The sequence below is a fragment of the Amblyraja radiata genome, chromosome 8 (genome assembly GCF_010909765.2).
Source record: "Amblyraja radiata isolate CabotCenter1 chromosome 8, sAmbRad1.1.pri, whole genome shotgun sequence".
Lineage (NCBI taxonomy): Eukaryota > Metazoa > Chordata > Chondrichthyes > Rajiformes > Rajidae > Amblyraja > Amblyraja radiata.
In genome coordinates, this window is record NC_045963.1 from 27,858,014 (window position 1) to 27,871,107 (window position 13,094).

General features: G+C 44.9%; 1 protein-coding gene across 1 annotated transcript in view; it reads left to right on the plus strand.

Moving 5' to 3' along the window:
• fmn2 (formin 2) overlaps window positions 1–13,094 on the plus strand; it is a 368,117-nt gene that overhangs the window by 251,322 nt on the left and 103,701 nt on the right. The gene's annotated exons all lie outside the window — the stretch shown is intronic.

Consider the following 13,094-nt stretch of genomic DNA (forward strand, 5'->3'; position numbering starts at 1 on the left):
GGGGGGGAAAGCTGTTCCTGGTTCTGGTGGTATGTGCTTTCAAGTTTTTGTATCTTCTACCTGTTAGGAGCAGGGAGAAAGGGTGAACAGGGTGGAAAAAAAGTCTTGATTGTGTTGGCTGCTTTCCCGAGGCAGTGTGAAGTTTATTGTACTGAGATACAGTGAAAAGCTTGTTGCATGCTAACCAGTCAGCGAAAAGGCAATACGTGATTACAATCGAGTGTAGATGGAGTTGATGGTGGGGAGTCTAGTCTGTGATGGACTTGACTACACCACAACCTTCTACAATTTCTTGTCCTCTTGGACAGTGCTATTACCAAACCAAGTTCTGGTGCAGCCTGACATTATGCTTTCAATGGTGCATCAGTAAGAGTTGTTAGAGACATAACGAATCGCCTCAGTCTCCTGAGGAAGTTGAGGCATTGTGTGTTTTTTTTTGCCGTAGTGGTTAGTCCAGGACAGATTGTTGGTAACAATTACACCAATGAACCTAAAGCTCTCGATCATTTCCAAGTTGGCACCATTGATGCTGATTGGGGCATGTACTCTACCATGCTTCCTGAAGTCAATAACTAGCTCCTTCATCTTCTGACATTGAGGGAGAGGCTGTTATCCTGACGCCATGTTGCTAAGCACTCCATCTCCTTCCTGTACCCCGTCTCGCCATTGTTCACAATGCGTCCCACCATAGCAGTGTCATCTGCAAACTTGTAGATAAAGTTTGAGTAATTCATTCCTTTGTGATTTCATCACTGGATTAATTCCCGGGAATTGCAGTTTGCAATTGCAGATAAAAATCAGTTACATAATAGTTAATTGCAGTAAATTCTGTGGTCTTATTCCCAAAAGTTATTCTTTAATTAATGTTACAGAATTGACAGTGATGGAAAACTAGAGTAGTCAACCACTTGCCTTTCTCATGGGACTTTCAAAAAGGGAAAAAACACAGCACCAAAATCATTTAGTCATCATTTCCCCTGTCCTGTATATTTAAGTAGACCAGGGCTGCAATCTATTCAGCCTCTGTTTTGGCGGATAGTCTATTGCATTGAAGTTGGAGGATCATATATTGAAGGGATGATATTTCAACAAAATGAATGTGTTTCCTCCCTCACACGGTCTTTCGTTTACCAAACTGTGTCATATGCAAGTCAGGAGATACGGATAATTCTCCATTGCACATTCATTGCGCCAATTTACCAAGGGAGCAGAATAAAAGGATTCAGTGGACTTTAATGCAACTGTTTAGTTCATTATTGATTAAAAGTGTAGGAGTATTGACTAATATCTATGTTGCCTATGTGCACAGAATAATATTTGATTTTTGTGCTGATATTTCACTTGCACAGTCCCAATCTTCAGTTCAGAGCTGGTGGCTGATTTTTCTCTCAAGATTCCAAACAAATTAAATTTAATACGGATCGCATCATGTTCTTGAGCATCATTATCTTTGTATAACGCAGGATAAATCGTTATTTGACTACATCCCATCTCCTGAATTAATTCACAAGACTGTATTGCTATGATTGGCCAAACTACTACTTAACTGGATGGCGGAAGTTATATTCCTTTTTTTAGCTGCGTAGGCTGAAGAAAATCTCCTTTATTGAGCCAACGCAAGCGCAAGTAGGTTGACTCTGGAAAGCTTGATGAAGCCCTGGAAGATGTTTTGTGCAATATTTAGGGTCAACTCCGTGCCCAAACTCGAATGCTGCTCATTTTATTCCACAGGAAAACCAGCCAGGGGAAAAATTCAATCAGAGATGCAGATTAAGACCTGCATTTGTGTTGTGACTCCCTTTGGCTACCCAGTAACGAATCCCACCAAGCTTGCTATTGGAGAGACCTGTCCAAATCAGATGGATGGTCAAAGTAAAGATTTGTGTTTCACTTTCCAAGAGTGTGTTGTGCAGATATTTTCCTGGAATATGTTTGAAAGGCTAAGGTGAGTGATTAAGTTATGAAAACCACTCTGCGGCAACACAGTGGGACAGCGGTAGAGTTGCTGCCTTACAGCGCCAAAGATCCAGGTTAGATCCTGACAGGACTGGCCTTAAGCCGATTGGACCGATTGCTCCCAATTGGGCCCCGCACCTCTGAAGTTGAAGGTGGCTCAGCGGGACGAGCATGGGCTCTGGGGAGAGGGTTGTGTTTCAGGTCGAGACCCTTCTTCAGGCAATCACAAGTACTCTCACCGACGAGAGTTCAGTTCAGTCTGAAGAGGGGTCTTCTCTCCAGAGTCGCTGCCTGTCCTACTGAGTTAAAGCCCTGTCCCCCTGTGCAAGGTCACCCAAGAGCTCTCCCGAGTTTAAAAATAAAGAAACTCGTGGTAAGCACGTAGAATGAACATAGCGGGTACGTCAGAGCTCGGGACGTCTCTTAGCAGCTCGTAACGCTAACGGCAGGTACTCGGGAAACTTGGTAACTCATGAAGGTTTTTCAACATGTTGAAACATGTCCACGAGTAAAATATACTCAGGATGTAAAAATGTGATACTTTTTAACTCTTAGTTATACCGTAGTAGGTCGTGAGTTTACCGTGGTAGGAACTGGTGTCCTATATCACTAATTTCTGAGTTCCATTTCACAATATCTATCAGACATACAGAATGTTGCAAGGTAATATTTTGCCCAAACTCAGTTGTATCTTTCTATCACAATAAATATCACAAAATATGCCATTGTTTCAGCCACATTATGACAAAATATAGAATGTAGGTTATTTGTAATCAGTCACCCCATCCCAGAAACAACAGAACCTAAAGAAGAACATTTGTTTTACTAATTTACAAGCATGTACCATACATAGTGCGTTGATCCATATCCAGCATAATGTTGTGATAATTGTATAAAAGGTCTAAGAAATTTGGTGTGGAATGATAATCCATCTCGGTACTCATTTAGGCAAGTCAACGGGAGCAGGAGAGATTCAGACACTGTATAATCCATAGCACCTCATTGTACAATTTCATAATGTGTACTAAATAACTGGGCTGACAGACCTTGGCTGGGAAGCTGGACCTCACCAAAATTGTTCCCAATTGGGCCCGCACCCCCTAAGGCCGGCCCTGGATCCTGACTATGGATGCTGTCGGTATGGAGTTTATACGTTCTTCCTGGGACCGCGTAGGTTTTCTCCAGGTGCTCTGCTTTCCTCCCACACTCCAAAGACGTACAGGTTTGTACTTTAATTGGCTTCTGTGAATTGTCCCTGGTGTGCAGGATAGTGCCTGTGTACAGGTGATTGTTGGTCAGCGCACACTCGGTGGGCCGAAGGGCCTGTTTCCATGCTGTAAAGTTGAAAGAAAGAAAGAATCATGATAGTGATCCACATCAGGAAAAGGGATGTCATCAGATAATGAGTTTTCTTGCATTATCAAAATCAAATAAAACGTATTGATTTTCGAATGATTCAGTTAGAAGTTGGGAACAATGCTCGTTGGAAAGTGCTTGTTACATCTAAAAACCATGGGGGTGGAAAGGTTTGATAGTTTGATGCTGGCTTACCATGTCCGGACATTAAACTCCAGGCACTTCAGGTTTTACATATGCTTGATTTACTTGTTTTTAGAATAACGTGCTGGTCTGATTTCTACATACCTTTAGAAAGGAGACGAGGAGGAATCTCTTTCAGGGCCTGTCCCACTTGGCATTTTTTTTCGGCGACTGCTGGCGTCATATCAGGGTCGCCAAAAGATTTTGAACATTTCAAAATCCAGCGGCGACAAAATAAATGTTGCGACACTTGAAAAAACACAGCGCGTCAATGCGTCATCATGCTGCGTCATGCCTCATAACGCCGCAAATTTTTCGGTAACCTGATACGTCAGTCAATTATGTCAGCAGTCGCTGAAAAAATCGGCAAGTGGGACCGGCCTTTTAGTCAGAAGGTGGTGAATCTGCGGAATTAATTGCCACGGTTAGCTGCAGGGGTCAAGTCATTGGGTATTTTTAATGCAGAGATTGACAGGTTCTTGATTAATACGGTGGTCAGGGTTTATGGGGAGAAGGCAGGAGAATGGGATTGAGCGGGAAAGATAGATCAGCCGTGATTGAATGGCAGAGTAGACTCGATGGACCGAAAGGCCTAATCCTGTTCCTATGAGTTGTGAAATTATGAAATATATCGCTAAATGTACATGCTCGCATTTTCAGAATAGCGTGCCCAAATTTATGCTGTGCAAACTTGTAAAACAGCTTTGAAAAGTTTTCTTGTAAGTTGAGTTTTGCTTAGCAGAAAACTCAAATGATTGCCTGCAACTATTAGATTATAGGATTAAATTATCCACCCTTAGGATATATTTTTCCACTCACAGAGCAAACACCAGTAATTTTCTCAGTCTTATGCTCCAATGGCTGGCCTCATGCATTTCAGGTAAAGCATTATACAGGAGGTGGGGGGAGGAAGCTTTATATTGTTGTACAGTGCGATTTACCCTCATTTATTTCAATTGGCAACGTAGTCGCATGCGGTGCCTGGCATATGTTTGATTTTTTTAAATTTACTCTCTGCTTTGCAAGCCCTTAACCCCCACGTAAAATGTGAGATGCCCGTCTATCACTGTGTCACATCTTGCGTGAATGGTTCCACCATGAGGGAGGTGAGGTAGGGGGGGGGGAGGATTTAATAGGAACCTGAGGGGTAAGTTTTTACATACAAAGGGTGGTGGGTTTATGGAATAAGCTGCTAGAAGAGGTAGTTGAGGCAGGTACTATTGCAATGTCTAAGAAACATTGGGCAGGTACATGGATCGGATAGGTTTGGAGGGATATGGGTCAAATGAAGGCAGGTGAGACTGGTGTAGATGGGACATGTTAGCGGTTGTGGGTGAGTAGGGTCGAAGGGCCTGTTTCCACACTGTATGACTCTACGACTCGAAGTTAATGATCCAGGAGTGGCAATTATGAATCATCGGTCTTTGAAAAAAGCAGATGGATCTCACTTTCCACTTTGGCATCTGAGATCGATCGTCAGTGGAGGGAACTGACTTTGCCTTGTCGGTTTCAGCTTTCGTTCCCCGGGGGAATCTCGTGACTGGCAGAGGCTGAGTCACCCAGGTTAAAGTATATGATTGCATGTGCTTAATCCATGGCATGACTGAAGCCAAAGGAGAAGGTTTGTCATAGAGCAGAAAATGCTGGAAATACTTAGCAATTTGTGTAGCGTCTGTGGAGCGAGAGCTAGTTAATGAGCTGAAGCTCATTGCTCTTTGGTCCCATTGTTTTGAGCATTGTCTGTGTGTATGTTATGGGCCATTATGCACAGGGAAGTTGTGAAGTTAATAAATAGTGGTTTTCAGGGTTATGGGGAGAAGGCAGGAGAATGGGGTTGAAATGGAAGGATAGCTCAGCCATGACTTAATGGCAGAGTAGACTTGACTGCCAAATTCTGCTATAACTTATGAACATGAATAAATCCATTCCTTGTCTACATGCATTCTTTTGTCATATTCATATCACAGGAGCAGAATGAGGCCATTCGGCCCATTGTGTCCACTCTGCCATTCAATCATGGCTGATCTATCTTTCCCTCAAACCCCATTCTCCTGCCTTCTCCCCATAATCTTTAACACCCTTTTTTTCGTATGGCTGTATGGTAATTTGCATATCACTGTACCTTAATTGGTACATGTAACAATAAAAGACCTTTGAAACTTCAATCAAGAATCTGTTAATCTCCGCCTTAAAAATACCCAATGACTTGGCCTCTCATCTACTTCCTAAAGGTATGTCTTTTTATTGAGGCTGTGCCCTCTGGTCTCAGACTCTCCCACTTGTGGAAACATCCTCTCCACGTCCACTCCAGGCCTTTCACTATTCGGTAAGTTTTACTGTGATTCCTCCCCCCTTCCTTTTAAACTCCATGGAGTACAGGCCCAGTGCCATCAAACGCTAATCATACATTAACCCAATCATCCCTGGGATCATCATTCTCTAAACCTCGGCTGGACCGCCTCCAAAACGAGCACATCCTTCCTCTTAGCTATTTCTTGATTAGTATAGGTGTTGGGGGTTATGGGGAGAAGGCAGGAGAATGGGGCAGAGAGGGAAGTTTAGATTTGCCATTTTCCATGCTGTATCTCTATAAGAACAAGAGAGTTCTCCTGATGGAGGAAAAACTCAAAGGCTGTAGCACTCTGCAGGTCTGGTAGCTCCCATGTAGAAAGTGTATTTGAGTCAATGGTCCTTCATCTGAACTAGTGAAATTGTGATCAGGGGGTGGGGGTATTGACTGAAAGCAATTGTTATACTCTCTGCAGATGCCTGATTTTCAGACTTTTTCCAGCATTTTGTGCAGTTTTATTTTGCTCCACGATCACTTGCCTGATAACCTGACCTTAACCATCAGCTGAAAACAAATCCTCTCATCAATTAATCCACTGCTATGGGAAGGTGGGTGGGTTGGGAGTGATGCCAAAATGCTGGAGTAACTCAGCGGGTCAGGCAGTATCTCTGGAGAAAAAGTCCAGGTGATGTTTCGGTTTGGAACCCTTTGGGCTGAAAGTAGAGGTGGGGGTTGGGGGGGGGGGGTGGGGGGGGAGAATTAACTGGAGGTGAAAAAAAGCCAGAATAAATCAGAGTCAGCAACAGATGACCTGAGGTTTGTGGGCACCAACCTTCCTGAGGTCATCTGTTGTCGGCCATGATTTGTTCCAGCCTTTACTCGCCGCCAGTTTACTCCCCCCGCCACCCCTCCCCCACCTCTACATTCAGTCTGAAGAAGGGTTCCGACCCAAAACATTACCTGTTCCTTTTCTCCAGCAATGCTACCTAGCAGGGTGAGTCACTCCAGTATTTTGTATCTATTTTTGGTGTAAACCAGCATCTGCAGTTCCTTCCTACCCATTGAGTTTTGAGTTTAGTTTATTGTCACATGTACCGAGATACAGTGAAAAATGTTTGCATGCTAACCAGTCAGCGAAAGACAAAGCATGATTACAATTGAGCCATCCACAGTGTACAGATACAGGATTAAGGGGATAATGTGAATAATGTTTAACGTAAAATGGGAGTGAAGCTTGCTGCATACTCATTAATAGCAGTAACAAAAATAGAAACGACACACGCAACCTTGATTCTAAGGCTATGGAAGGTGCTGCCTGTACGTCAAACAACTGATGAGCAGGCCAGGCTTCTATGTAATATTGCACTTGAAAAGTAGCAGCACTGATGCCAAACTCTCTCATCAGTGTTTGGAAATGACAGCCTGCATTAGCATCTGGACTAGTGCTTGAAACATGTGGGCTGATATAAAGGAGAGTGTTGTTTCTAAGCCAGCACTGACATCTTCAGAATTCCAGGCCCTGTCTTGCTTACTTTCAAAAGGATTTTTTCCATGTTTGTGAAATTCAATTTGTGCGGAGTTTGTATCTTTAGTTTAGAGATGGAGCGTGGAAACGGGCCCTTCAGCCCATCGACCAACGATCACCGTGCACCAGTTCTATCCTGAACGTTAGGGCCAATTTACGGAAGCCAAGTAACCTACAAACCTGCACGACTTGGGAGTGTGCAAGGAAACCAGAGCTCCCAGAGAAACCCCACACAGTCACAGGGAAAACATGCAAATGCCATGCAGACAGCACCTGTAGTCAGGATTGAACCCAGGACTCTGAGGCTGTAAGGCAGCAACTCTTACTACTACACCTCTATGAAACCCCAAATGTCCTTGTAATGGTGTGAGCTTGCCGCTGAAGCTCAAGTTTCTTCCCACATTCTGATTGTGTGGGTTGCTAGGTTAGTTTGGCTCTGTAACTTGCTCCTAGTGTGCAGGAGTGATGGTATCTCTTGATGTTGGTCTCTGTCATTTATCTGCACACATACCGTTTTGCCACAACTGGGCAGTTGTGTGGTAGGAACCGAGTGAGACTCCAAGAAGGGCCAAACCTCTAGTAATGTCACCTGTCCATGTTCTCCAGAAGCCTCCACAGTGGCGCACCAGAAGAGTTGCTGCCTTACAGCGCCAGAGGCCTGGGTGCGATCCTGACTATGGATGCTGTCTGTACGGAGTTCGTACATTCTCCCTGTAACCGTGGGGGGTTTCTCTTGGTGCTCCGGTTTCCTCCCACACTTCAAAGACGTGCAGGCTTCTGTAAAATTGGCCCTAATGTGTAGGATAGTGTTAGTGTACAAGGTGATCGCTGGTCAGCGCGGACTCGGTGGGTCGAAGGGCCTGTTTCCGCACTGTATCTCTAAGGAGAGGAGATGAGGAGGAATTTCTTTAGTCAGGGGTGGTGAATCTCTGGATTGACGAGTTCTTGATTAGTAAGAGTGTCAACGTTTACGGGGAGAAGGCAAGAGAATGGGGTTGGTAGGGGAAGATAGATCAGCCATGAGTGAATGACAGAGTAGACTCGTTGTACTGAATGGTCTAATTCTACCCCTTTGACACATTCCACCATGTTGTCCTTTTTTAGGTAAACCAGCGTCAGCAGTTCCTTGTCTATATCAGCTGTATCCCAGATTTATGAGCATCCTCCTAATGCACATCACCACCCATACCAACTTGGTACTTTAGGGTCATAGTGTCATAGGATCATAGTCATACAGTGTGGAAACAGGTCCTTCGGCCCAACTTGCCCATGCCGACCAACAGATATAATCTATACTATTCCCACCTGCCTGCGTATGTCCCATATCCATCTACACCTGTCCTATCTATGTACCGTTCTAATATTTCATAAACGTTGCTATAGTACCTGTCTCAACTAACTCCTCCAGCAGCTCTTTCCATGCACCCTCCACCCTTGTATAAAAAAAGTCACCCTTCTGGCTCCTATTAAATCTTTTCCCCCTCACCTTAAACCTATGTCCTCTGGTTCTCGATTCCCCCACTCTTGGCAAGACGCACTGTGTGTTTACCGGATATATTTCTCTCATAATCTTATACACCTCTGTAAGATCACCCCTCATTCTCCTACACTCCATGGAATAGGGTCCAAGCCTGCTCAACCTCTCCTGATACCTCAGGCCTTCAGGTCCAGGCAATGTCCTTGTACACCTTCTCTGCATCCTTTCCAGCTTGATTATATCTTTCCAATAACATGGTGCCCAAAACTGAACACAATAATCTAGATGTGGCCTTTGTATAACTGCAACATGACCCCTAACTTCTATACTCAGTACTCAATACAGACTGATGAAGGTAAGTGGAGTTCTGATCTGCTTCTGAATTCTGTAGACTTTCAAAGAAACTTATCGAGCCCTCTGCCAGCCAAGCTTCAGGCAAGGTACCACAAAGTTCCGATCTTCCCGAATGTCCCAGATAGCTTTTGACAGAAGCCATAAGACTGAGAGGTGGTGAAGAAATGTACTTTGGCCCAGAAGCACAAAAGTGAAGCCAGGAGTCACACTACACCTGAATCGGAGGGAGAGGTTGGCTTACCAAAGAGCCAGAGTTAGTGAAGGAATGTAGATTTATGGAGTGAGGGTGTATAGATCTTGGTTCATTGCTGGACTTTCATTTTTAATGGTTTAACTTTGGCTTGCTTGGGATTTGCTTAGATGTTGGCAGAATCTGGCATTGGCTTGTCCAGAAATCAGGATTGGGAAGTCAAAAAGACTTTCCATGTGGATTTGGAGTGATTGGGGTTGCCAAATCAACCCCTGTGATTTTACTGCAAGGGGGTTGCAGAACAGGGAGTGTTTGCATTTTCAAATGATGGGGAACTAAAACAAGACATCAAGTCAAGTCAAGTCACTTTTATTTCTATAGCACATTTAATTAACAACTCTCGTTGGCCAAAGTGCTTTACATTGGTGGAGGTACTAATGTTGTCCCAGTTCATGCAGAACAAAACAGGCACAAATGTATTTTTTCTTGTTTTAAACTAAACTTCTGTGGGTCCCTTTTTGTGCGTTTTCCAAGGATTAAAATCATTTATCAATTGCATGTTATCAAATGCATTTGGTAAGTTTAAAAAAATAACATTCTTGGCAGTTTTCTCAAAGAAAACATTTTGTTTTCCCCAAAGTTTTGTACATCTGCCACAATGTGTCGTGAACTTGCCAAAAATAATTTTGAATAATTTTCCTCTTTTTTAAGAAAGAGCATCCACGTGGCAGAAAATTAAATTCACCAAATTGGAGAGATTGATTTGATTAACACACAAGTTCTATGTTATCCCACTTTTACATCCACTCCCTACATACTAAGAGCAATTTACAGGGAAAATTAACCTGCAAATCTGCACATATTTGGGATGTGGAAGCAATGGAACACCCGGAGCACTGTAGCATCACAGGAAAAACGTGAAAACACCACACAGACAGCACCCAGGACTCAGACAGATAGGTCTCTATTCCTTAGAGTGCAGGAGGATGAGGGGTGATCTTATAAGGTTGTATATAATCAGGAGAAGAATAGATCAGGTAGACACACCAAGTCCCTTGTCCAGAGTAGGGGAATCAAGAACCAGTTCCTTCCTGCACCTATGTTCGTGGCCATGAGTTCCAGACGAGATGATTAATGCTCAGCCCTTTGTACTGAAGTAAGGTCCTGACTTTGTTTTAGTTTAGTTCATTGTCACGTGTACCGAGGTACAGTGAAAAGTTTCTGTAGCGTGCTAACCACTCAGCAGAAAGACTATACATGATTACATTCAAGCCACCCACAGAAGCATTATAAAGAGAATAACGTGAATAACATTTAGTGCAAGATAAAGCCAGTAAAGTCTGATCAGAGATAGTCCGAGGGTCTCCAATGAGGTAGATAGTAGTCAGGACTGTTCTCTAGTTGATGGTAGGATGGTTCAGTTCTCTGATTACAACACTCGCTGCAAGTTCAGACCTCAATGAGCAACAGATGTTGCCACATCTGTCCCTGTTCTCTGTTGTGGAGCTACATGTGGAGCCCAGCTGTGGAGCCTGGTCTTGTTGGGATTCCCCTACACCCTGCTGGGAAATTGCCCCTCGAGGCACGTCTCACCAATCCTTGGAATGAAGAAGCAACCCATTCTCATTTTTTTTATTGCTTTCAATCTTACATGAGTCTATAGTCATTTTAATTATTTGCATTGCATAGTTTAGTTTAGAGATACAGCGCGGAAACAGGCCCTTCGGCCCACTGGGTCCGCACTGACCAGCAATCCCCGCACATTAACACGATCTTGCACACATTAGGGACTATTTATATATACACCAAGCCAATTAACATACATACCTAGGCGCTGCAAGCGCTCTAAGGCAGCAACTCCACTGTGCCGCCCTAGGTTTCTGGGAGCTGGAGCAACTTAAAAAGTGTGACATTCGTTGGTCGCTTGGCCACCCCTGGTCATGCTCTCATTTCATTTCCTGCCATTGGGAAGAAGGGGGTGGCATGGTGCTGCAGCGTTAGAGTTGCTGCCTCACAGTGCCAGAGACCCAGGTTCGATCCTGACCACAGGTGCTATGTGTACGGGGTTTGTACGTTCTCCCTGTGATTGCGTGGGTTTTCACCGGGTTATTTGGTTTCCTTGCACACTCCAAAGACAAGCAGGTTTGTAGCTTAATTGGCTTCAGTAAAAAAATTGTTAATTGTCCGTGGTGGGAGATCAGTGCGGACTAGGTGGGCCGAAGGCCTTGTTTCCATGCTGTGTCTCTAATGTCTAAAGAAGGCACAGGAGCACCTATGTGTGTAAAAAAAATTTACCCCTCAAGTTCCTATTAAATCTTTCCCCTCTCACCTTAAACCTATGCCTTCTGGTTCTCGATTCTTCTACTCTGGGCTACTCGGGTGGCTTTCAGCCCTTCTGATTTTTAAAAATAAAGTCACATTTGACTTTCCAGTTGTGGATTTAAGGGAACTGATTCAAATGAATTGATAGCTATTAAGAAAAAGTTTAGGGGGAAGTATAATGAAGATGTGCCGAGCAGGTTTTATTTTACACAAAGTGGTGAGATAGATAGATAGATTAGATAGAATTTATTGCCACACAGCCAGGCTGGGGGAAATTTGGGTTGTCTGCAGTGATACAATAATAAAGAACACACAACCACAATAAAACTGTAACACAAACATCCACCACAGCATTCATCACTGTGGTGGAAGGCACAAAATTTGGCCAGTCCTCCTCCATTTCCCCCCCGTGGTCAGGACCAGAGTCCAGAGTCAGTCCAGGATCGGCTCTTCCTCACCAGAGACCGCGGCTTTAAGTTGTTGTAGGGCGCAGGCCGGCGGTCGAGATTTAAAGACTCCGCCGCAGCCAGAAGCACCGTAGACTGCAGGGCCGGCGGTCGAAGCTCCCCTCCAGGGGTGATGGTAAGTCCATGCCGGCCCCGCAGTAGAAGTTGGCCGCTGGCCGGCAGTGATGGCTTCTTCTTCCCCCGGGTCCCCAACGTGAGATCCCGGGCTGTAGACGCCACACCAGCTGGAGCTCTGCAGACCGCGGCTTCAGGCTGCGACTTCAGGCTGCCGGCTGCCCCGGGCCAGCGAAACGGAGCGCTCCCCTCCAGCGAGGGCTCACCCGCTCCACGGCGAGAGTCCACGCTGCGCCCGCCGCTGAAGCCCCGGGCACGTCTCCGGGAAAGGCCGCGTCAATCCTTGATGTTAGGCCACGGGGGAGGCGACCTGGAAAAACTCGCCTCTCCGTGGAGGAGGCGACCGAAGCGGTTCCCCCTTACCCCCCCACACCACCCCCCACACAAAACACACAAAGAAACATTAAATACAGACTTTAGAACATACTAAAAAAATAAAAAAAGTTGAAAAACTGACGAGCTGCATGACATGGCTGCTGCCAGAGCAGCGCCCCCTCCGAGGATGTGGAACACACTGTCAATATCACCAACAACCTCAGGACCACCCATATTGAAGCAACGACCAAGAAAGCACACCGATGCCTCTACTTCCTTAGCAGGCTTAGGAGGTTTGGCACGTCCCCTACAACTCTCACCAACTTCGACAGATGCACCATAGAGAACATTTTATCAGGATGCATCACAGCTTGGTTTGGGGACAGCTCCATCCAAGACCGCAAGAAATTGCAGTGAATTGTGGACACAGCCCAGACCATCACACAAACCAACCTCCCTTCTATTGACTCAATTTATACTTCATGCTGCCTCGGCAAGACCAGCAGCATAATCAAGGGCAAGTCGCACCCTGAACACTTCCTCTT